We start from the raw sequence: 26,252 nt of genomic DNA, 5'->3' as shown, positions 1-26,252 counted from the left end.
TGACCTGAGCTGAAGTTGGACACTTAACCGACTGAGCCACCCAGGCGCCCCTACACTCAGATATTCTCAGAATCCATTTGGGGGAGCTCAATCACCTGATGCATTGCTTGGACACTGCTGACTGAAATGAAGGACAGTTTGATTACTAAATGTAATCACAGCTCGTAAAAGTTTGTCATTTCTTCATAACGATGTACAAGTAGCTAATCTGAGATCATGGAAGCCATTGCAGAACTTTCTGGGTGATACTGTGATTTTTGTGGGGCTTTCTGTGTGTGTGTGTGTGTGTGTGTGTGTGTGTGTGTGTGTGCTAAAATTTACATGCATATTAAGTGTTTTAAATGCGGGGGGGGGGGCGTCATAACAGCAATAACATGTGCAGAGGTTAAGAAAGGAGACGCACGGAGCCAATCCTGGGGGGCCGTCTGCACAGAGAGAGGACGGTGCTGAGTCTCTGCAGATGGGCAGTTGCAGGGAGAACAGCAATGCTCCAAGCCAGAGAGGGGGATCCGCCTCTGCTCCCTCACTGTTAGCACCCCTGGGGGGTGAGGATCCCATACCCTTGGATGAGTGAATGGGGCAGGAGTCGTGTGGTACTGGGGACATCTGCAGACACCTCCCAGGCACTCGGTGCCCTCGCCACCTTCACCAGGTTGTGGGGGCAGAACTACCCCAGAAAGTGCAGCTCCTGGCTATGCCCCGGGGCTGCCCCGGCGGGGGCAGGGGAGGGGGGGAGCGCGTGCCCTGAGCCTCGCCCCCTCGCCCTCACCCCTCGCCGAGCGGGGTCTGGCATACTTGCCCTGCCTGGCAACAGGTGGCACTGAGGACCCAATCCTGCCCCGGAAGGAACAGGACGGTAAGATGCTGCTGGCAAGGATGGGTCCAGGTCATGGACTTTCCCCTCTACCCTGATCGCACGGGACCTGCAGGCGTCTGACTTTTGGCTCTTACAGGGTGACACAGCCCTGCTTGAGGTTTCCAGTTCAGGACACTGTGACCTGTGCCGGTTCGTGGGTGAACTGCACAGCACTTAGTGTGGAGCATTATTAGGGTAAATGCCCTCATGCTCTCAATTCTGTTTTGGGTTTTGTTTCTTTTTCTTCCTTCCTTTCTTTCCTTGTTCCTTCCTTCCTTCCTTTTTTTCTTTCTTTTCTTTTTTCTTTCTTTCTTTTTTTCTCTCTTTCGACAGAGAGAGAGAGAGAGGGGAGGGGCAGAGAGAGAGGGAGACACAGAATCCGAAGCAGGCTCCAGGCTCTGAGCTGTCAGCACAGAGCCCGATGAGGGGCTTGAACTCATGAACCACAAGATCATGACCTGAGCCAAAGCTGGACGCTTACCCGACTGAGCCTCCCAGGCAACCCCTCAAGCCTGTTTTTAATGGATACGTATTTCCATGGGCAAAACCACAGCCCAACCGGCAATGAAGGCTGACAGAGGAGCCACACAGGAGCGGACAGTCAGACGAGAGGCCACAGACTGAGCAGAAGGGACACAGGAACTGCGAACTGGCCCCCAGTGCCCACGGGGCATGGACGGGGTGACAGGGGGAGGGCAGACGGCCCCCCAGCACTCTGAGAAGGACTCTAGGAGGGAGACGGGGGTGTCTGCGTGGAGCCCTCTGCCACAGGGCACATGGAGTCACCGTCTTGCACCACAGAACAAAGGTGGCTCTGACTTCTGGCAGGTGCGCTGCACGCTGGCTGGGAGTGCAGGGGCACACGGGACAGGGTGCCGCTCTGCACTCCAGAAGCCGACCTTCCAGCGGAGAGTTTAAGGATAAAAGGGTGGAGGCACTGACCACAGGGGATGTAGGAGCTCGAACCTCCAGGTCTGTAGGGGACGGAATTAAAAGTTAGTTTGTGGGGGGCACCTGGGGGGCCCCGTCGGTTAAGTATCCGACCTCGGCTCAGGTCATGATCTCACAGTTCGTGAATTCGAGCCCCTTGTCCGGCTCTGTGCTGACAGCTCAGAGCCTGCTTGGGATTCTCTGCCTCCCTCTCTCTGCACCTCCCCAACTCATGCACACACTCTCTCTCGCAAAAATAAATAAGCATTTTTTTTAAGTTGATTTATGGGACAAAGTGGCATCCAGCAGACCTGTATGGAAGGATGAAGATTTAGACAGAAGGAAGAGAGGCATTCCAGAAGACACAACGTAAGTAAAGACTGAGTGGAAAAAAGAAACTGGTCTGGTGGGCGAAGATGAACGCCAAACTCACAGGGTTTGGGGGTGGGGGCAGGAGGAGGAAGGAATGAGGGAGGGAGGAGGCTGGGGGAGGGGAGAGGCTGGGGGAGGGGAGGGGCGGGGGCCTCTGGCAACAAGGGTGAAGAAATCATGGCAGAGAAGCACCAGCAGGAAGGTGCAGTCGGGCATAGAGATGGGTCGCCGACAACAGAAAGCGTGAGTTGGGGTCCCGGACAAGTCCCTGACTCTTTCAAGGCCTGGGTGTCCTCAGCAGAGGAGGGCAGCTGGCTGCTCACACCCTCAGCGGAGAGGCCTCTGGAGTGACACGGGAGTGGGGGGAGGGGCAGGGCGGCTATGGAGAGGGTGAGGCAGGGCCCCCCAGGACCTCGGGCCCACAGAGCCGCAGGCCATCAGCCCAGAGTCTGTTTGGTGGCCTGGAAATGCAGAGGGGTGCAGAAGACATGGAGAATGTCCATGTTGCTCTAACATTTTACCCTGAGGATGCAGGGCTTTCTGGAAAGAGACGTCCGCTAAGATCTTGAGGCCTGAAATTACAGGATCAGGAAGCAGAAGAATCAGAAAACTATAAACGTATGATCCGCAATGATCTGCGAGCTCATCATCCCGGATCCCACCACATCACACTCACATGGGCTGGCCCTCAACCCTGGGTTTGTCTTCAGCCCCGTCATCGAGATGATGGCCCTGCTCCTCACAGCCCCTTGATATGCCCATCCTGGCTCTTTGCCCATCCTGTGCCCTTTCCTTGTGTCCAAGCCCGTGAATGCTGAGGCCACCTGCCAGCCCCTGCCTCGTGAGTGTGGCCGTGAAAGTTGTCCTTCCTTTCAGGAACTGCCTGCCCAAATTCCGGCCCTGGCTGCCACTGGGTCTGTCCACAGACAGACACGTCCCGTGGACCCCGTGACTCACCACCTCCACCCTGACGCCAGACCCCACAGCCCCAGCAGAATGACAATGAAGTAAGTCTCCGTTTACAGAACCAATCACCCAACAGGTATTTATGGGCACTGTCGTAGGTATAAAGACGTTTTTCTGGGTGCCTATAACATAGTTAGAAAAATGAGAAAACCACATCTCCAGTAAATAACACACAGAGACACCACATGCCTTCAGAGGAAGGAGAGGAAGCACTTCAGAAAGACTGCACGAAAAAGTCTGAGCTTGAAGTGAAGAATGGGACAGGTTTGGGAGAGGTGGAGAAGAGTTTTTAGCAAGAAAACGGCCCGTTTGCACGCATGCCGTCCTCACAAAGTCTGCCCTTGGTGCTGAACCTTAGGGCCTCTGTGTCCTCGCCTTTAAGATCGGGGTAGCACCAGATCTCACTCAAGCATTCTATGATGGTGATTACATCTTGATTTTCAAGTAAAATTTCTGGGATTAGCAGGAAAAACAAATCTAGATAGCTGTCCATTTCGGTTTCCTTTACAAGTTGCAACTGTGTTTATTTTTCTCATCTTGGTAAGGAAAGCTCTCGGTCTGTGTTTGCGGACCCTCCCTCGTACTCAAATCTGGTTTTACATTTCATAAGGGAGGGACAGGCACTCCCTGTGTGCCTGCGACCTGAAAAAGGCTGAAAGCCACCCAGATTGTTTCTGTCGTGGAACCCCGTGGGCACCCACAGCCCCTGGAGACGTGTCTGCTATTCAGGGAGTGTTCCCAGGTCTGGAAGCCATGGTCGGCACTGACTTGTCGGATAGGAGGATGGTCGGGGAAAGAAAGGTACAGGGAACAGGGGCACAGGCCCTGGGGTGGGGAGGGGGTGTCTGAGCTGCTAAATAGCCCTCCCTGCTCCGTCTTTTCCCGCTGCCCTAGCCCTCAGTCTTCAACCGAAGACGCGGGAAGGCCGTTAGTAAGTGTCCCAAACACATCCGAGATCTAAGGTCTTTATGTAGTGTGACCGGGACAGGTGAGGATTCAAGCAGTACGTTCGGGCTCAGTCCAGGCAGGTGAGGGATTGGAATTCGTGAGGCCCCCTGGCAGGTATCAGGGTGCGCTTGTAAAGAGATAATTCAGGCACTGACGAATGGAAGTTCAAAGCCAGTGACACAGAGAGAAATCTGAGATACGGAGTTCAAAGTCGACGGCAGCAAGAACAAATTGCCACCGCGTCTCGAGCTGTGAATGTGGGCTCCTTGCAAGGCTCCGCCCGCACCTCAGGTTGGGGCGGGGCTGAGCTGGAGGTGCGGGCGCAGCTTTGAAGTCCCCCCGGATGACGGCGAGGGCAAGGACCCGGCGGGCGGGGCGAGGGAGGGGACAGCATCAAAGAGCACCGTTTGCTCAGGGTTGGGCCTATCTCCAGTTACAGCCGCATAATCCACGGTGTTCACCACTGTTTGCTTAGGTTTAACGCGGAGTTAGAATTCTGGTTTTGCTTCTCACTTAGGAAAAAAACAGCTTTGTGCAGAGAGGTTACTAAGTAAGACTTTTGAGAACTCTGTTCGCCCTCATAGGGTGACTTTTGGCTTGTAACCTGATCCCTGGCAGGTTACTGTTGGTGTATAGAATTTCCAGAAGACTGGAAGACATTCGGAAGACATTCTTACTGAATACTGGCCTGCCCTGGTAACCACCCAGGCACGTCTACCTGCCAAGCTCCAGGCCGAGAGTGTGGGGTCCTGGGACCGAGAAAGGTGTGGAGACCGCCTTGCCTTCTCCACCGTCGAGGATTTAGGACATAATGAAAGCGCATGGAGACTTCGGCCCATCAAGCTTTCAGACTGTTTTCTAGTTGACTGAATGCCGTCAGCCCAACAAAAGCCAACGGCTCTGAACTACAACTCTGAGATCAAACATCGCGGGTTCGGGCCCCAGGAAGAAGCAGCACGACGCCGCGGGGGGCCTGGAGAGCAGTTTTCCCGGAGAGGCGGTGTGGACGCGCCGTCCACGGTGGGAGAGGTGGGTCCCGCATAGACGTCTGGGGCCCTCCTGAACACAGGGCACCTGACGCACGGGCATGTGTTCGACGCACCTGGGACAAAGCGTGTTCACACACGCCCCGCGGTGCAGAGACCTCTCCTAGGTCAAGGTCACGGCCGGATTTGCACATGAGCCTGCGGCCAAGTTCAAGCATTGTGGCCTGAGCTGTTCGTCTTCAGATCCAAACCCCCGGACTCACGTCAGACTGCAGCACTTGGAGAAGGATGGGCCGCCGTCCCCAGAAGTGGCAGGCTGTGTCACACGAGGGGCCTTGCTTCCTGTATTACTTCTCTCCTAATAAGCCACACATTTACGTGAAGGAAAAGTCGAGACACTCTAGTGTGTGACACACACGACACATCCTCTCCACAAGTGTCTGCTGAGCACGTCCTAGTCCATCCACCGCTGGGTCAGAAAATGAGAGGGAACCAGAACAAATCACAGAAACTGCTCCTGTCCCCAGACACTCTGCACGTCGCGTTGAGAAGCAAGGCGTTCCCACAAGGAAACCTAAGCAAGTGCCCAAATGGCTTGAAACTGGGAACACAGTGCTATGAGGGTCCAGACAAGGGGGAATCAACACTGGCTGCAGGGACGAAACCTCCCGGAGGCAGGTCCTGGGGGGCTCCTGGGTGACCCAACAGATACAGCAGGTGGCAGTGACGTGGGGTAGGTGGAGAAGGTAATCCAAAACAGGAAAACAGCCAGGGGCGCCTGGGTGGCTCCGTGGGTTGGGCGTCTGACTTTGGCCCAGGTCATGATCTCACAGCGTGTGAGTTCGAGCCCCGTGTCAGGCTCCGTATAGACAGCTTGGAGCCCGTTAGGATCCTTTCTCCCTCTCCCTCTCTGCCCCTCCCCTCTTCTCTCTCTCAAAAATAAGTAAACATTAAAATAAATAAAATAAATGCAACAAAACAGGAAAACATCTACAGCCAGGGTGGGGGAGGACGTGTGGGGAGATGCAGGGTTGCAGGGCCACCGGGCGGGAGAAGCAGCGGCCCTGCGCCGCGTCCCCATGATTCCCACACCAACGCTCTCCGACTGCAGATAAACAGGAAAGGACAGCACGTCACATCCTTGGCTTCATCAGAGCTCGGACAATCCACTCTCAGTGGCCACTGGCCGGGTGTCGAGGCGTCGGGCACAAATGGGTACCACCGGAGGCGGGAGCGCATCCAGGGGGCACCCCCCGCCCCCCGCCCCCCTCCCCCCGCCGCAGGCACCCCGCCCTGGGAAGCAGGGTGTTACCTGGGGACATGGGAGAGCTCGACGGGGTGTAGGGGGAGGGCGGCACAGGGAGGTGAACCGCGCAGGTGCGGGGAGGGGGGGAACACATGCAAAGGTTCTCCCAAGTTTTGTTCCGACCACTGCTGAGGGACAAGCCCAACATGCCCCTGCTGCGTCCTTCCCTCCCAGGACAGGGTCGGGATTGTACCAGAATGCACCAATCACCGCACAGCCGTCCTAGTCCCGTATACGAACAGACAAGACCGATGCTGTATCTACACCCGCAAACCGGCACCCGGCCCACACCCGCCTCAGCAGAGCAGCGCCGCCCTGCTGGCTGTGCCGGCCACAGACACTGGATCCTCCTCCGCATCCGGCTCTCGTGCCCAACCCCCATTCCGCCGGCAACACGTGCGGCGCCATCCGCAGGGCACAGCGGCCACAGTACTGTGCGGCCCGTCACGGCCACGCCCCCGGCCTCGGCCACACCCTAGGCCACGCCCACGGCCTCGGCCACGCCCACTGGTCCCCCTGCGCTTCTGCCCGGGCCCCGCCACCTTGTTTCCAACGGAAGGCACAGGCACGTTACAGAAAAGAAAAAAGCACCGGTGTCGGCGGGGACGCAGAGGCGCCAGAACGCTGCGCCACTGGTGGACCGCCAGGTGGTGGTGCCGGTGCGGTGGGAGCCGCGGACGGCCCGCACGGAGCTAAACACAGAACTGCGTCCCACGCGGGAGTCCACGGAGCGGGCAGGGCTCCCACACGTGCTTCCCACGCTCACCGCGGCACCGCTCCTGGCGGCCAGGAGGTGGAAAGAAGGCAGAGGGCCATCCACGGGTGAACCGACAAACAAACGCGGTTGTTGAAACACATGTTGTTTATCTGTGGAGCAGAATATTATTCAGGCTTAAAGAGGAAGGACATCCTGACACCTGACATCCTGACGTTGGTTGCGACGTGGACCGGCCTTGAGGACACTGTGTTCAGTGAGATAAGACCAACCTGCAGGAGGACACTGTGCTCAGTGAGATAAGGCGGTCACGAAGGGGCAAGCGCCGTGTGACTCCACGTGTACGAGGTCCCTGGATACGTCACATCCACAGAGACAGTAGAGGGTGGGTGCTGGGCGCTGAGGGAGGGGAAGTTGGGGGTTAACGGGGACAGATGGAGAGGGTTGACGAGATGGAGAGGGTCCTGGCCATGGTGGCGGTGATGGTGGCACAAAGGGAATGTGCTCCGTGCCAGGGTTCACTTAAAGACGATTAAACAGGGAAAGGTTATCTGACTCGTATTTTACCACAATCGAAAAAAGAGAAGCCAGAGCACTGGTTTCCAGACGTGGATCAGACCCGCCGCTCCTGCGCTTGCAACCCTGCGGTGGCTCCCTCTGGTCTCCGAGACGCTCTCCCCTGTGTGCGCGTGGCCGCCGTCCCTTCTCTGCACACCCCACCCCCACGACTGGCACGACCCTCTGTGGCCTCGTTCCCCCCGCACTTACCACCATCTGACACAGCAGGGACTACTTACCGGCTTATTTATTCTCTCTCTCTCTCCTGAAATAAGAATATAAGTTCTATTAGGGACAGATTTCTCCTCTTTTACCCTAAATATCCAGAACAGTGCCTGGCACACAGCAGGCACAGTTAGGTCAATTCCTAACTCTTACATCTGTTGAGCAAGTGAGCGAATGAATGAATGAATGAATGAATGAATATGTCACGTTTAATTATGTCAGAGACAGAAGGAGTGTTTTCTTTAAAATATTAGCTTTTGGGGGACCTGGGTGGCTCAGTCAGTTAAGCATCCAACTTCAGCTCAGGTCACGATCTCTGTGGTTCATGAGTTAGAGCCCTACACTGGGCTCTGCCATCAGCACAGAGCCTGCTTCGGATCCTCTGTCCCTCTCCTGTCCCTTCCCCACTTGCACTCTCCCAAAAGATAAATACTAAAAAGTAAATAAAATACTAGCTTTTTCTAAAATTGATTCCTTATATATCGTTTTCCTTTGTCTGAAGGTAATGCTGTTAAAAAGAAATCCCTATGGCCAATGTGTACGTAAAGCACAAAAACAAAGAATTAGGCAGAAAGTGGCTTTACAACGTCATCCTATCATTGACATTTACCACACATATCTCCATCGCCACGACTGTATCACAAACGCATACACGTGCGTGTGTAAAAGAGGCTTTGACAAATGTCACATCAAGAAGTAGTTGTAAGAACAACATCTTCACTTGACGTTCCCCTGTAGGTTATTTCTGTGATAAAGTTTCCAACTCTGGCTTCTTCCGCAAGCCGCAAGGAAGAAATGCACATTTGAAGCTCCACACACGAGTGAAAACCCCTCTTGAGAAGCCGATAATATTCAAACAAATAGCTGGATGTTTTGGAAGAGAAGAGCATTCTTTACCGGGCAGCATTTTCTCCTAAACCTCAGCTGTCAACACGGGCGACGACCCCACCTATCAGATGTCACGGGGTACCTGAGTCCCCTGGCCCGCCGGCCACTTAAAATACTTGATTTCCTTTTGCTCAGAACAAGTTCCAATTATCTCCCTGCAAACCGAGGCTGTTGTCTTCCTGGCGTTAACTGTCTGAACTGGCGCAGCGGCGGCCGGGGCGGCCTCGGTCACTGGCGGCTGTCAAAGGCCGCTCGGTTTTTACAGATCACACAGGACAGACACAGCTTCGCACAGACAACAGGGGAAAGACCGTAGCTTCAGGGAGCACTGCGTGTTGCAAAAAATACAAAAGAGTAGTGCTGTTGTGCCCAGAAGGGGATCATTTCTGGATATTCTGCCTTCCCACGCTTTGTTCTAAAGTGATGGGGAACAGGGGTACCTGGGTGGCTCAGTCAGTCGAGCGTACGACTTTGGCTCGGGTCATGATCTCACGGTTCACAAGTTCGAGCCCTGTGTCAGGCTCTGTGCTGACAACTCAGAGCCTGGAGCCTGCTTTGGATTCTGTGTGTCCCCCTCTCTCTGCCCCTCCCCCACATGTTTTCTCTCTCTCTCTCTCTCTCTCTCTCAAAAATAAACACTGAAAAAAAATTTTAAAACTCAAGTGATGGGGAATAAAACACCAGCTGGCTAATTGTCAGGAGCACCGGGAAGGTCCGGGCAAACAAAGTAAATTTGGAAACAGAGAAAATGAGGCAGGTTCTAATGGCTCACGATCAATGCAGATCTGTTGTGCTAATAAATGGTTCCTGTGCGGTAAACTGGAAGCAACAGCAGAACGCTTCCTGCCAAATCCTCTAGAAAACACATTTCTCTCCAATTCTTCTCAAGGCAGAAAAGCTCTCATTGCCTGTATAACCTGATTATGTGAGAACACATGGGCAGCCACCATTGGCTGGCGCCTCGGTCCCCCAGCCTGGAGACACTGGAGGGAAGAGGGAAGGAGAGGCAGGGTTTCTTCCCTGAGGTCAGTCCCGGGGACTAAGACGCGAGTCGTCCGTGACTCACGATGGAGTTTAGCATCACCGCCACCCCCACCGAGAGAAGGCCTTCTCTTTGTTGACAGGGATACTTCCTCTTTTGCAGTCTACCCAAAGTGTGTTTACTTGGGGGAAATGCAGGAGCTAGAATACTCTGTAAGAACACTCGGATTTTTAGAATAAATTCTTGTTTGCCCTGTGTGTCTGCCCTCCCCATCCGTGGCCTTGGCTAAGTCGTCCTGACTCTGCCTGGTCCTTTCAGCCGGGCTCACGCACCCGACCACCCTCTTCTCCATCACGCCACCTGTGTTATTGGAGCGGCAGAACAAGATTTACCACCAGATGAAAGCTTTTGATAATTCACTAGCACAATCTGTATCTGTGCTGATTAAATGTGGACCGAGGGAAAGAAAGTTCTGAGCCCGTCAGAAATCCACTAGCTGTGTAATACATTATCATGACAAACTTCTAGCCAAAAAGTCTGAGCAGATGAACAGAGTGATCGCTTCTCCTCCTCTGTACCGTTCCGGCAAATATCTGCAAACATAATGCTCTATTCCCCAGAGCTGCTTCCCCGCGGCTAACGTGTCAGTACAAAGCCTTGACTCTGGTTCCCCATTGGAACGAGTGTTTTTCAAGATTTTTGTCACATCATTAATAACTTCACTCAAAGATCACACATCTTTACTTCAAATAACGCACTCAACCATGTAGTTAGCGTCTTGCTGACCTCACTTACAAACCACCTTTGACGGTTCGGTAAAAGTATGACTAATTGCTTATCTCGTGTCTTTACTTACAAACTACTTCATAGATGTTGTTAATTATCTCTCCACGGCTGCACAAGTGAGGAATATAAAAAGATGAATTTTTGTCTTTGACATCATTTCATAAAAATACATGTGTCTAAGTGCATGCACATAGACAAAGACATTTTGCAGATGAGTTAACTGCAAAACAAGATGATTAGTTCTAAACTTCTGTGCAAGAGTCCTAAGTGAGAAAATCGATACCGTTATCTCAAGGCAGTGCTTTCACATCTAAAGGTCAGATTGTTTGGTTATTTCAGTTAAGTTTATGAACACAAAAGAGAAGCGCACAATTATCTGATCAGCTCTGCCAGGATGTTCCCACTCCTCAAGCGCAAGATGCCGCGTACGGTGCCTTGAAAACCCTTCATATGTTCCAGCCTGGGATGGCTGGGATCCTCAAAGTGGCCAGGGCCTCGGGAACGCCAGTCCCACTGATGGCGAAGCAGAGGAACTCAGCCACAAATACGGATTCTTCTTTTCTTTCACACATTCTCTGGCGTTAAACCATCAACCAATGGCTCCCAAGCACTTCTTACAAACCTAGCGTCTGACCAGCTCATCATGCTTTTAAGCTCAGAAAAGTCAGCCCGTCTCAGTATCATGTTAATGGCAGGTGGGGATCAGCCCTTGGATTTGGTCAGTTCTACCAAGTGACTCACAAACATCATTTGGAAAACGATAAAGGCAGTGTTTGGTGCAGCTCATGGGCGTCAGCGTGGCCTGACCAGGATGCACAGCAAAGACCATGCAAAACAGATGGAATTGAAAAAGAAAGAAAAACAAAAGAGCAAACTGGAATCTGCAATAAATGAGCTCAGACCAAGTACCCCTGCTTACGCCAAGCTATTTCAAAAGTCCACCAAAGAGTTTCAATGCGTTAGCCTGCTTTCAGGATCTTGGTTTCAGAGTTTTATAAATCTTATATAAAGTATTTAGTTTCAAAGAAAAAAATACCCACTGAATATGTACATTTATGTTTGTCAAATGTTGGCTTGTTATTTTGGGGAAGAGTCTGAATAAGTTCATTTTAAAAACTACACTGGTAGAAATATAATTTTGGTTCAATTAGATTTTCCTGAATGTGAGCTACCTTTGATTCACGCCCCCCACCCCCCCACCACCCCCCCCGTTATTATCTTCACCCGGGGAAGGAGGTGGCCGCAGATATGGAGGGAGAGAAAGAACACATGTGACAGCCTTGAAACTCAAAGCTTTATTTATCTCAAGAACAATAAAGCCAGAGTTCTTTCATTGTCCAGAAATTATTTCAATGTTTTAAAAAAAATTACTGGAAGTACAGAAAGCTCATCTTTATAAAAATTATTATACCTTTAGTTTGCTTCCTGTGAAAAGGTCAGAGGGCCTAGATCCAATTAATGGTAAAAATCTACTGCAGTCCATGACATAATTTAGTAGTGACTACATTTTATTATTCCTACCGTCTCTGAGACAAAAGCTACCACTGTGTTAGAAGCCCATTCAGAAAGAGACCCGTTATATGGGCTAAATCTCCAAATATATTGAAAACAAAAAACCAAAAACTCTGCCGTTTCTCTTCGAAGGGAATCGTGCTGTGGCAAATAAATGCAGCCGCCTTGCGTACAAGACGCGGGTCGCAGCAGCCTCACCTCCAAGTTCCTACTGTAAATTAGTCATTAAAGCGAGCACTTCGCACCCGGGGGAGAAAGAGAAGGGCACAGGGAAAATACCTTGCGAGGGCGGCTCGCGTGTCTGCTGTTTGTGGCTCAGGAGTTGAAGTGGGCTCCGCGCAGGGAACGGTTGGAATCCTCTGAGCGCCGGGAGGCTGGGGGAGCCGGGGTCCCTGGTGGCGGAACAGAGGGGCCGCGTGGCTCAGGGACAGTCCTCAGCCCTGCGGCCCCTCCCGGCTCACAAAGGAAGCAGGTGGAAGAGGAAGTGCCACCCCAGAAGGTGCGTTGGGCTCTGAGGGAGACGGAGGACACTTGCCACCAACCGGCTGGTGCAGGCTGTCCCGGGGGGGGGGGGGGGGGGGCACTGCACGAACCCGCCACCCGGGCCGGCTGCGCATGATGCGGTCACACATGCGCCAGAGATCCAGGCAGACAGAAATCTGCTCTGCCGGCCAGGGTGAGACCCTGCAGGATGGCAGGGAAGACGCCCTCGGTGGCCACGGGCTCGCCCTCTTCCCACGGCCAAGTGCACCACACAGATGCCTATAAGTGGATGACGAAGGGGAGGCGTCTGGGACCAGGGGCCTCCGGGACCAGGGGCCTCCGGGGTTCTTTGTGCAGCACCCTCAGCAAAGGGGACGCGTCTAACGTGGTGTCACCAACGTGGCCCATGTCATACCTCACAGCCCCATCACCATCATGCCCCACGTCCCCATCGCCAGCGTGGCCCGGGTCAGGCCCCACGTCCCCGTCGCCGGCGTGGCCCAGGTCAGGCCCCACGTCCCCATCGCCGGCATGGCCCGGGTCACGCCCCACGTCCCCGTCGCGGCCCGGGTCAGGCCCCACATCCCCATCGCCGGCGTGGCCCGGGTCAGGCCCCATGGCTCCACAGGTGCCGGCATGACGCGAGTCCACAGCCAGCCCTCCCACACGACCCCGGTCGCTCTTGCCGCGCATCACCCTGCACGGCTCATCCTGGCCTCATCTTCCTAGAAGGCTGGTGACCGTCTGCTGAGAAGCCCCCACGTGCCTGTGTGCCACGTTCCCCGCAGTCTCCAGGTGGTGTGGACAGTAGACGAGATGCACCAGACTGAAGTCTGCAGACTCTTTCGTCCTGAGAGTCACAGGACCACGTGTGTGCAGTAATACATCTCTCGAGAGCCGTCCCCAGCACCCGAATTCAGTGGTCAGGCCCAGAGCAAGGCAGGGGGACAGGTCAGCGCAGGGGAGCGACCAGCACGTGCAACGGTGCCCCTCCGCATCTCTCCCTGCACGCGTAAGAAAACACCCCCCGAGCGCACGGTAAACATACGAGGAACGAATTCCTTGGCGATGTGGGCTGTTCTTTCTTCTCTGCGTTTCCCCTGCACGTAATTGAGAAACAGTCAGCCCTCCTTGACATCAGTCATCGCCGCCCGCCCCCCAGAGCTGGGACGAGCCATTCGGCTCCCACTGTCAGAAGCTTTACAAACCCACACCCGTGTCCTCGGAGGCCTGAGAAAAGGATAAAGCAGAAAAGAAGTGAAGCCCCGACTGGGATTCCCGTTCCGGAAGCTGCTTTCACTGTGACAGGTGGGGAGTGAGTGGCTCTTTCATGGTGACTTGTTTTTTGTCCCAGTTACCAGCCTGTCACCTGCTTGCGGGCGAAGGGAACTGACGTTAAAGAGGAACGACTCCGGGTTCTTCACATATCTTATCACAGGTGTGAACTAGGGGACCAGGGAGTGCCCAAGGTCACAGAGCTGGCGGGCACACAGCCTGGTGACAGTCTCCAGGGTAAGGATTATGCCGTGCAAGATGCAGCCCAGCACCAACACAGAGTACGCTCGCCCAGTACTTGAATGACTGAGTCAGGAAACGTCATCCCTTCCCATCCTCTGAGAGCTGCAGGCCTCTACTCCACGGCGACTGGGGACAGAGAGGCAGCAGATACCGTGCTTTAAGGATTTTTCATGTTAAAGACATGGCCTCCGTGTGAACATAATAAACACAGACGTTTACGTACCGTTCCCATCATGGAAACCCAACACCATTGTATCTGGGTATGTTTTTCAGTGGTTGGTTACAGTTTAAAAAATTATTAATAGTAATCCTCCCATCAGGGGTGCCTGGGTGGCTCAGTCAGTTAAGTGTCCAACTTTGGCTCAGGTCATGATCTCACGGTTCATAGGTTCAAGCCCTGGTTCATGGGTTCGAGCCCCGCGTCGGGCTGTGTGCTGACAGCTCAGAGCCTAGAGCCTGCTTCGGATACTTTGTCTCCCTCTCTCTCCACCCTTTCCCTGCTCATGCTCTGTCTCTCAAAAATGAATAAACATTAAAAAAATTAACAGTACTCCTCCCCTTAACTGACTGTGGAACGAGGAGATGTGGATGCGGGACGGCCAGTGGGGGCACGAGTGGAGACGGGAACAAATACAGACTCCGAATGACTCCCGGGAGGGCTCTGTCCACATGCCTGCCCGCTCCCCATGTGCTCAGGGAAGGGAGGAACCGGCGGGACCGTCATGTGCTCATCCCCATCCCTGCTCCACGTTCAAGACACCCCACACTCTGGCAAGTCCACTTCCAGAATCTCTTGGGTCTGTCCCGTCCTGTGTCCCTGCTGCCCCCTAATGCAGCCATTCAACATCTCATGAAGGATTTCATCTCTCCTTACTTAGAACTGACCACCGGGGCACCTGGGCGGCTCCGTTGGCTAAGCGTCCGACTTTGGCTCAGGTCATGATCCCACGGTTTCTGAGTTCGAGCCCCACGTCGGGCAGTGTGCTGACAGCTGGGAGCCTGGAGCCTGCTTCCGATTCTGTCTCCCTCTCTCTCTGCCACTCCCCTGCTCGTGCGGTCTGTCTCTCTGTCAAAAATAAATAAACATTAGAACTGACCACCGTGTCGCCGCTGTCTGGTACAATGCCTGGCACATAGTAGGTGTTCATTAAGTACCCTCCAAATGAATGGCTAAGAGAAGGGAGTTATCTCCCAACTCTCGCTTCCCTCAGTCATTCCGTCCTGCATGCCGCGAGAGTCATCTTTCGAAAGCACTCATCTGCTTTAAGAACTGAGGGGTGAGAAATATTCTCCTGTGAGAAAGAACAGGCACTTCTTAATCTCAAAATATATGTTCAGCAGGAGGACTATTTTTGTAAAAATAAAGGATAACCCGACAGAATGCACAATAGAACTGTAATTTTAACAACGGAATTCACCCCGTTCTTTTGAAGCGTCGGCAGTATATATTACTCTGCATTAGCTACAATGATAAATAGTGTTTTCAAGATTCAAACACATCAATTACAGCGTTCCTGGGTATTCAGACGTCTTTTCCTGTTCCATTTTGTACACAGATCCTCTCAGACTTCAAATCAACGCTTCAAAAATATTTATTCGTTAATTGTAAACCCACAGTGGCCGTTCTTAGCTTTACTATTCTTGTGAAAACCAGGAAAACCAAATTTGCCTTGAGCAAAATGTATTCATCATACTAAACGACGTATGGTTTTGTTATCTGTCCAGATAAAAAGAATACTGCTCAGGTTAGAGGTAAAAGTAAATCTTAAACATGTTTTCCAAACCAGTTTGTCACCGAGGGCTAAAACTCCAATCTTTTGTGCCAAACGTTATTCTGTGCATCCATTCCTCTAGTAAACATAAGTCACTAACATTTTAGTATAATTTACCCTTAATAAATCACTTTTCTACAAGTAGAACGGGAGAACAGAACAGAAAAATGGGAAGGCGGTGGTGCAAAAGCATCAAAATTTTGCTTCGCACAGGCCACGTGTAGGGACACTCTCTTCCCACCCCTCCTGAAAATCAAGATTTGGGGAGAAAGAGTTTTCCTACTCTAACAGATGAGAATGGAGACTGGGGGAAAAAATCTTAAATACAGTCTTTGAATCTCTTACCCAGCACTTGGAACACTCTCCAAAATTTAGTGAACCTAGAATACCAGCAGCCCTAATTCCTGAATTCCATTTTTAAAATAATAAATTAACGTTTCAAGAACCTGCAACACGGCGCCACCTGGTGCCGGCAGAGGGAAAGGAGGTTCCAGCCAAGGGACTGTCTGGTGCCCTTTGTTAGCTCCAGTGAGGGAAACGGAAAAACACAACAGTTGTCTGTCATCACGTTAAGTCCCAGCGTGCTACTAAAAACAAATAGCGTGTGAAAATAAACTTGGAAATTATTCATAGCTTATCCCCAATGATCTTATTTTGAGAGGGAATACATCACATTCTGCTGATATCAACACTGAGTTCTTGCAACGTGGCCACTCGGCCAAGTCTTTCCATGTCAATATATTTTTAAATCATAAGAGCGTTTTCCAAGTGCACATGCGAGCGACATTTCTTTGTCGTGGAAAGTTGCCCCACGAACGGGAGCTTCCTCACTGAAATACTGTTCCTGAGGGAGCGGGGTCCCCCTCCCGGAGGGTAAATTGAGAACCCCAGATCCAAAATTGACTTGGAAATTCAAAATAATCAGGGAAATAAAAGTGCACAGAACTCGGTCGAGTACCTCTCCTCCCCAGGACACCAGCACCGTCTCAGGACCGCGTCCACACGGAAATGGGCGTGACGGAAAGTCCCCTCCCGAGGAGCCCTTGGACGCCGAGTCCCTGGCGGCGGAGGGGGAGGCCGCACCGGCAGGCGGGTGGGCGCCGCACGGCGGGCGCAGGTGATTCATCCTGCCACTTTCAACCTGAAAACGGTGGGCCCAGGAAGTCTTGCTGGTTCCAGGTAAAAACAACACCTGACGATGTCGAGCGAAACGGCGAGCACCAGCAGCATCGCCCAGGCGCGGGGAACTGTGCCACCGAGGACGGAGCCCCCACCCCCCGGGGAGAGAATAAAGGTGTCAAAGGCATTCACGGACCCCGTGTGCTACTGCGAGGAGCACGCCAGGAGCGACCCCGTGCTGATCCGGACACCAACCTCCAAGACCCCTCTGAGGATAAAAAAACTTGCCTCATCTTACAGAGGACCACGGAGACAGTCCCTCGCCTGACCTCCACGAAGCCAGTCACGGGCAGTTCCTTGGAGGACATTTACCTTCAGCCTCTTGGTAACCACTGCTAGTGACCACAGTACCCTAGCCTGGAATGACTCACTCCGACTCTTGATGTCCCAAGCTGCCCTTTCTCCAAAACACCTCCTTCTGACCTAATACAGAATAATGATCTTCTTTTCCACGTGATGACCACGGCGTCCTATTGGCTTACTGCTTTAGACAGGTCGGCTTGAGCCACTTTAGAAAACATGATCATATACTCTTAAATATATGAATAACCCAGTCCTAGCAAGACCTAAACTACCCAAGTACCCGTCTGGGTGAAAATGCCAAGAACAACTTACTGAAACCTTTATGTCATGGTACGTTTTTGATAGGGTTGTGCCAACCTGTGCAGCGTAGACGGGTGAGGGGCGTCTTGTGTATGTACACGTATCGATGCTTATTTCCTTATTGAAATTTCTCTCTCCATGCCACCAGTTGAAAGAAAAAAGAAAGCTTCCCTCCCAAGCTCCACTCCACAGCCACCAGGCCCACCCCACCCCACCTGGGAGACGTCCGCCTGTCCGGCCGGCCACTCACACTGAGCTGCCCGCATTAATGGCCATGAGTCACCGCATTTACAGAACCATTGTCAAACACGTAAGACTTGACTTTGCTCATCTGATCTCATTTCCGGTTCCTTCCAGACTGCGCCCTCTCATGCAAACGGCTGCCAGGTCACCGCCCCCGAGGCACCACGCACCACGCTGCCACCAACCTCACACCCCCGGCCCAGGACCGCACCCAGACCCGAGCGAGAGGGGGCTTCAGGCACACCGCGTCCTCCCCTAAACATACGTGCTCCTCGAGTTCTGCCTTTCCAGGATATTCTCTCCTCCCATCACAGCGCGCTGCCTCCAGGCTCCCGTTCAAGCCGTTTCTTCACAAACCCCCTCTGCAGTCTCTCCCGCTTCCCTGAGCGGGCGTAGGGGCCTCCCACACCATCCACTCTGGAATTTCTGCAGAGACTTCACATCTTCACTTTGACGGTTTGAGTTACATTGTCATTTTCTCACCTCCACAATGCGCCTTGGCCACAGAAGAGCCGTTGTGTAGATTTACGGGCTGATGCTCCAAACGGTGTCCGGGGACACGAACGCCTACTAGAGTCGCTGCCTCACTGCTACGCTCTCAGTTCCCAGGAAAACACTCCGAGGCAGACTCCACCATTCCCTCCACTTGGAAGACAGGGAAACCCAAGCGAGGAAGGTAAAGCCGCTCGGCTCAGAGGCCGAAGGGCCAGAACCCACACCAGGCCCACCTGCCCTTCTGCCCGTCCAGCCGCGTGTGGCTACCCCCGCACAGAGAGCACGCGGTACAGCAGCCGGTGCCTCCCCAGGGAGGTGTGAGGACAGGCCACGCCCAGGGCACCACGGACCCCGCATCAGAGCCTCCCCAAGCACCCAGGTCTGAGGTCTGCGGCCTACGATGTCCCCGTCTGGGTGGCTAGGCAGCGAGCCCCGGGGGCAGCCGCGGGGCGCCCCCCTGAACAAGCGCGGGAGGGCAGGAGGGGGCACGGGCTGGGGCCACACGCAGGCCACACCCAGCAGACAGCGACCTGCTACTCCCCACCTCCAGCAGCAGAGTCCCAGTCCACTCCTCCCCCCCCAACAACCTTGGTGGCATCTGCTGTACAGCCCTGCCTCACAGGTGAGGGGAGCTGGGAGAGAATGAGCTTCCGAACACATCTGGAGAACCCAAAACCCATGCCAGGCTGCACTCTGCAAAGGCCCCTCTGTCTCCCTCAAACGCCCCACATACGACCCCCACGCACGAGCTGCAAGCATGTGTAAGGTGGTGCCCTGCCCCCGTAGCCGTGACCCCCGTCTCAGAACCCCCACCTGTGCAGCGCACCTAGGTGGGGGCGGCCCGGGCCAGGAGCCAGGAGGGTCCCGGAACCTCGCGCTGAAGGCCGTACCCTCTTCAGCTGGATGCAGGGGTCCCTCCTTCTTTGCCGGCCACACCCGTGCATCTCTCATCTTTAATTCAACATCGAGCTGTGGCCTCCGGTGGGCGGGCCTCCCCACGGTCAGAAGCACAGGTCGGGAAGGGGCAGCGGGGCCTTTCCCCTGAAACTGTGAAGTCAACCACGTCCACAAACAGAACGGGTGCTCAATCAATGTTTTTTGATCTGAATTACCAATCAGTCTGGGAATCAATCTTCTGACCCCCTTTTACCCAACCCTAAATTCTTGCCAAAGTTACTGCACGTGGAGGAAGAGCCAGCATGGCTGCAAGAATTTCAAGAATGGAAATGAGGACCAAGGAAAGGGACCCAAGTGTCAGTGTTCGGGGGCCACCCCTTAGATGATGAGGTCACAGATTTCAGAATGTCACGGTGGAAAGGGATCCACGGTCTCAGCCAGAGCTCCCGGGCAGCTCCCAGGTCCAAGCTCCCCATCTCCTGACTCCAGCCAGACCACGGTCCAGCCTGGGACACGGGCAACTTCAGAAGGGATATGGGCAAGCTGGAAGTCGTCCACACTGCTGGTGGGGATGTGAGATGCTGAGGAAAGGTCTGGCGAAGCACAGAGTTACCACGTGACCCACCAACCCGGACACACTGAACACAGACACGTGCACACATATGCTCTGAACAGCATCAGTCACAGCAGCTGGACGGTGGACATGACCTGACATCCACCAGCAGATACCACTATACCCTGTCCACATGCCGGGGTAGCACTGAGCCACAAAAGGAAAGGAAGTGCACACGCCCAAGCGTGGATGCCTCTGGAAAACGGGGCTACGTGAGAGAAGCCAGTCACAAAGGGACCCACGCAGTAGGAGTCCATCTGTATGAAACGTCCAGAACAGTAAACCCATCGGGACAGAAAGCGGACTGCTGGTTTCCGGGGTCTGGGAGGAAGGAAACACGGAGTGACCGCTAATGGGTCTGGGGTTTCCTTTTGGGGTGAAGAAAATGTTTTGGAACTACATGGAGGTGATGGTTGTACCCCAATGTGAATATACAAATGCCACTGAATTACTTCTCAGTGACTGACTTTATATAAGGAGAATTTCACCTGAGTAACAAACAAAACAAAACAAAATTAGATTTAGTTTGAGGTGTATTAGGAGCAAACATAATTACCACTTTTTCTGACAACTTCTGTTTTGGAATTCGACAATTTAAGCAAGTTAACAGTGCCCAGCAAGAGCTCAGCCTCTGGGAGCCTCTGAGGGAGCCACTCCTCCCACTACAGACCCAACAGCTAAGCACCAGTCAGCCAGCCCCCAAGGAGCCTCTGAGGGAGCCACCCCTCTCACTACAGACCCAACAGCTAAGCACCGGTCAGCCCCCAAGGAGCCTCTGAGGGAGCCACCCCTCCCACTACAGACCCAACAGCTAAGCACCAGTCAGCCCTCAACACCAGTTCTGAATCCATGTGTGAAGACCTCATTGATCGTGCCAGTTACTGTATAAATTGTACCCATAACACAGAAGCACACCCCTGGGTTGCTGTGCCAGAGACCTCAGTGTGTCCCTCTCTGCCGGTCATAGGGCAGCCATCTGGGGTCAACTCCTCCGACACAATCTCAGAGCACAGGGTCCATGGTAGCACCAGCCCTGTGATCACAAGCAGCTGTGCACGGGGATCCCCTTCGGTGAGAGAGATCCCCCAGGTGAAGCGGACGAGCGCGACTGCCCTTCTGAGGATGAGGCCAGCGGCAGGGGCACAAGCTTGCAGCTTCGTCCGGTGGGAGGCTCTCGCCCTGCTCTCGCACCCGTGTCCGCTTCTCCTCACTTCCATCCCTGGAGGCCAGCGGATGCTAAATTCCAGATTGGAAAACCTCGCTCCTCACTCTCCCACAGAAATCACTAGATTTCTTTGAAGCAGGGGTGTCCTGGCTTCTAAAAAAGATTCTTCCCACACATTTCTGGCTGCACGTCACCCCACTCTGCCCCAGGCTGGGTTCCCTACTCTCAGACACTGTCTGCATTTCCCCGCTCTCTAGGACCTCAACACAGCACATCGGCTCTGCGTTTCCAGGGTCTAAAGGGGATCACCAAGTGTCAGCAAGTTAAGGCTGGTGCAGTAGCCCTCCAGATCCCCCTCTGCACGGCAGGACGGGGGCGGCACAGCCTGGCAGACGGGCACACCCTGTAAACACCAGTACAGTACCTGCCTTCGTGACTGTTGTTTTACTCAATAGTTACGAAAAGAGGGGGGGAAAAGCCTTATAAATTAATTATCATCAATATTTAAAGGAGCACTGCAGTAAATTATTTTATAATTATTTTCTAATTCACCCCATAATTTATTGATCTATAATTATTTTTAAGAGAGGCAAGCCTCTATTATTAGCATTGTAACATCAGTTAACGTTTTTCTTGAAGCAAAAGATTTAGCAACATCACCCAAGATTAAGTCATAATGTGCAGTCACTATCGACAGTATTTCAAGTGAGACTGTCTTCAGTAAGTGTAGGCATAAAGGCTAGTCTACTGAGAAAAGAGAAAGGGAGATGGATGGAGACAGAGGGAGGAAAGAGAGGAAAAAAGAAAGAGAAAGAAAGCAGAGAGAGAGACAGTTGCCTGAAACACTAAGGAAGTCAGTGCAGGATGTAGTCAAATACTGACCACTTTTGACGTCACAATAATGAGAGAGATCATGTGTGTGTGTGTCTAGGGAGTGTTATTCTGAAAGTTGCCAGGCATAAAGAATTGCTCAAAAGGGAAATCCCAAACCCAAAATAATAGCCAACACATTCTGTTCAGGACACATGAGATTCCAAGAAAGGGGAAGAAGAATCTAATTGCAGATCACCTAAAATTTTCTGGCAAAGAATCCTTCCAAATAACCATACAAGGAGCCACAGGGGAACCTTGAAGGGAGAAGACTTTGCAATGGGAACAGAATCTGCACGAGGACCCAGAGGCGCCCTTTCAGGGCACAGGACACCCCAAGCTACTTTGTCCTCTGCAGTCCTCCCCACTCAACATCTCCCACTGTTACCTGTCCGGGACTTTCAAATCTTCCTCACTTACAGACTGAGATAATGACAGGAGACTTCTTAAAGAAAATTGGGTTCCACGTAGCTAACGGGTTACAAACGTTCTAATTGTGCATGCTTACGCCAAGTAGGCCCCCCACTGGGGACTTCCTCTCTGTGCTGGTCTGAGGTTTGATCGTGGACACAACAGTGAAAGCACTTTGAGAAATGAAACAGGGAAGGCAGAGAAAATACTTCGGGAACCTTACAACTGATGGAACAGATAAAACACCAGGTAAGACACACGGGCCCCATCTCAGCCTCGCCTTTGCCTTAAAGGAGTATGTTTGGGAAAGACTGTCAACTACTTACGCCCCCACACCCTGCCGTAAAGTAACTATACGTCCCCGCAAACGCCACCATAAACCCTGAAGGACCTGCTCGCGTTTCCAGACTAAGGCACACCTGGTTCAGACGCTCCGTAAGATCACTGCCCACACAGGACCCGCTTCCCTTGGAAGAAACCTCACGTTGCGGTGGTTCTGTGGTTTGGTGGAGATGTCCTAACGAGCTGCACGTTGAACTAGCGGGACACACATGTGACCAGAAGCATTTTTATCCCGTCTCCTGCTGTCCCTTTCAACCTGCCCAGCACAGACTCCCTCTGTCTGTGGGATGAAAACCCAGCAGGCCCGTCAATCCCCCTAACGGCTCAGGGGCCTCTGCTCCAAAGCCAGCGATCCCTCTTCAGCCTCCGGGAGCCCGGGGACCACCAACAAGGTGAAAATGTGTCTCTTTGGGAAAGGAGGAGGCAAACTTCTGGAGAAACTTACAAGGGAAGAAGGCAAAGACACAACCAAGTAATACCAGTCACGAATAGAGACGCGAAGCCAGATGTAATTAATAGCATCACTTGTGGCCAAAAGTCAAAAACTTGGATGAACAAATTCTTTCTAACTGACAAGAACTCAAAAATAAATAGAATTCCTGAAGAATCTTCTCGCTATTAAAGAAACGAAAGCAGTACTTAAGAACTTTCCACACTTAAACATAAAACAAGGGGTTTTTACAAGTGAGTTCTCCAAAACTTTCAAGACAAAGGTTATTCCGTCCATTCTCACATAATGCCCTTCTGGGGGATGAAGAGAGGGACCATGCCCATCTCATGAGGCCAGTACAAACTTCATGTCTAATTAGGCAAGACCAACCTCGTTCCTGAACATATATTCCAAATCCTAAATAAAATATTAGTAAACCAGACCCGGTTGTGAATAGGAAAACATAATATGTCCTGGCCAAGTCTGATTTCTTCCAGAAATGCAAGAATGTTCTCATATTAGAAAGTCCATAATATTCATCCACCGTATCATCAGAATATTACACGGTCATCTCAACAGAGATGTGGTCAAACATCATTCAAGCTAGGATCAGAGAGAAATGTCTCCACCCTGGTCAAAACCGCGTATGAAATACCTACCATGGATACTCTTCATGGGAAGACTCTAGAAGCGACATTCCCTTAAAACCAGGTAATGACCAGGATGGCCATTGTTGTCGCTTGAATTTAACACCAGTGCTGGAGAGTGGAGTCAACACCATGAGGCAATTAAAATACATTAAAGTGACCGGGGCACCTGGGTGGCTCTTAATCTCAGCTCAGGTCACGACCTCATGGTTCGTGAGTTCGAGCCCCACATCAGGCTCTGTGTTGACAGTGCAGAGCCTGCATGGGATTTTCTCTCCCTCTCTCTCTCTCTCTCTCTCTCTCTGCCCCTCCCCTGCTTGTGCTCTGTCTCTCTTTTTCTCTCTCAAAATAAATAAATAAACATGAAAAAAAATTTAATAAAGTCACAGGATTAGGAAAGAAGAAATAAAGTCACTATGAACCACAGAAGATATATATAGAAAATCCAATAAACATATGAAAAGATATTCAATCTTACCAGTAATTATCTCAATGTAAACTGAGAACACACGAGATTCCATCCTGCACCCACTCGACTAGAAAAATCAAGACTGCTGATAACACCAGAGCTCAGAGAGCATGTGGACCAATGGGTCACAGAGTGCAAATGGACACAACCTCTTTGGAAAGCAATTTGCTATTTTGTTGTGACGTTCAGAGTTTGGAGGTCCTACAAGCCAACAAGCCCACTCCTGGGCACATGTCCCAGAGAAACCCTGTGCACGCTCCTGAAGAGAAGTCTACAGAAGTACTAACAGAGGGAGAGTTTACATCATCAAGAGACTAGAAAGAACTCAAATGTCCTCAGTGCTGAACGGATACACAAACTGTGGCATATTCACACAAAGGGATGTTGTGCAGAGATGAAAATGATAGCAGCCACGTACAACAACAAAATCTCTTTTATTCAAAGGTCTATCAGGGTAGAGGCGGGCAAAGCTGCTAGGGGACAGGCCACAGGGCGTCGGCAGGGACATGAAGAGTTAGGGTAATGGCGGTTCACAGGGCCTTTGAGAATGAGATGAAGAGAACTTGGTGATGCATCAGCAATGAGAAGTGTCAAGGAGGATAAGTCCTGGGCTTCAGGCTCGTGCAGTTGGTTGGGGATGCCATTCTCTGAGGTAGGAACACAGGAGGGGATGGAAACACAGAGCAGGTGTCAGATAAGCCACTCTGTAAACAGGAGACGCCCACAGGAAATGAGAACAGACCATGCCTGTAAGGAGATGAGGACTCTCCCACGGAAAAGACACAAGTACACCTGAGGCAGGTGTACACTTGGTGTGTCCAAGACCGGCAGCGAGGCTGAGAGCTCCCGGGGGCTGGAGGACCAGAGAGGAGGGAGGAGCTGAGGTGGGGCAGAGCCTGGAGACAGTAAGCATCCAATAAAGGTGGGTCTCCCTCCTTCTGTGACTCCTTCTGGTGCCCCCCCACATTCAAGGGAGCCCAGCCTAAGAAGCACAGATAGATCATCCTCCAGAAAAGGCAAGAGTCACTTTTGCAACATGAATAATCACTTCCGAATTTATTTCTCCATTACCATCTTCCCCTCAGGCAATCTGACTTATTCCTCGTAAATCATGATTCTGTCTCGTTCACGTTCCTGTTTTCAAGCCTAAAGTTTCCAACTTAGCGAAATTCTTCTCCAGACTGAGGTTTAAACTAGAGCAAAAATGCACTACTAATGAGCTAGAGATAGCACGTGGGTTTAGTAATAACAAAACCTAAAATTGGCTTTTGATCTATAAAAAACGTAAAATTCATCATCGTGCTATTCATTTTTGTCAGCTTTCTCTGAGTGAAGCCCGTTCCAAAAAGAATCTTCATTACACAGAGTCACAGAATACCTGCCCCACAGCGAGAAAAAGGTGGACCAGGTGATTGAAGTCCACGGGTAATCCAGAAACCTCATTTCAGTGCAATTTCGAGACTTTCTGCCATCAATACCTCATTACAGCCACTCTCAAGAACAAAATTGGCTGATTTATGAACTTGGACAAGTTTCTTGGCCTCTCTTAGCCCTCGATGTCCTCAGTTACCGAGTCACGGAGGCTCTGTGGATGCTCCCGTGGCCGCCCCCGCAGCGGCGGTGCCCCAGCCCCTGCAGGACCGCACACGCCTCCCGTCCCGCAGGCCGGGCGGCCCGAGAAGGGGCCCCGGAGCTCCGTGACCAGCGGATCGATGGCTGAGGCGCTGACCCATTTCGCGGAATCTCAGAGCCCGACTTGCAAGCTTGCAGACTCTACTAAATCACACTTAGGAGCAAGACGGGACTCGCCAATACACTGCGGAATCGGGACCTCACTTCACAAAAACACATAGATAAGAGGAGGGAAGCCAAATACAGGGGCTTAAAGGCCAGACAAGAAAGACTTAACAAAGAGAAAACGGAGAAAAACACAAGGTAGGCAAAAACAGAGAAAATCCCAGATACGGGAAGTGAGTCCGCGTTCTTCAAGTGTGGCAAGAGCATTTGGGACGTCGCCAGTATTAACCCCCTATCGACCAAAGACTGTCAGATCACCTTGGCTGGTGACATTTTTTGTAGCTACAC

General features: G+C 52.2%; 1 pseudogene; it reads left to right on the top strand.

Moving 5' to 3' along the window:
• The first annotated feature begins 17,001 nt into the window (after positions 1 to 17,001).
• On the top strand, positions 17,002 to 25,887 carry LOC112866527 (guanine nucleotide-binding protein G(I)/G(S)/G(O) subunit gamma-12 pseudogene; annotated as a pseudogene).
• The last annotated feature ends 365 nt before the right edge of the window (positions 25,888 to 26,252 follow it).

Source organism: Puma concolor, chromosome A2 (assembly GCF_028749965.1).
Source record: "Puma concolor isolate L17-30 chromosome A2, mPumCon1.1.hap2, whole genome shotgun sequence".
Classification (NCBI taxonomy): domain Eukaryota; kingdom Metazoa; phylum Chordata; class Mammalia; order Carnivora; family Felidae; genus Puma; species Puma concolor.
Note: the sequence above shows the minus strand (reverse complement) of the source record. Positions and strands in the feature narration are given on the sequence as shown.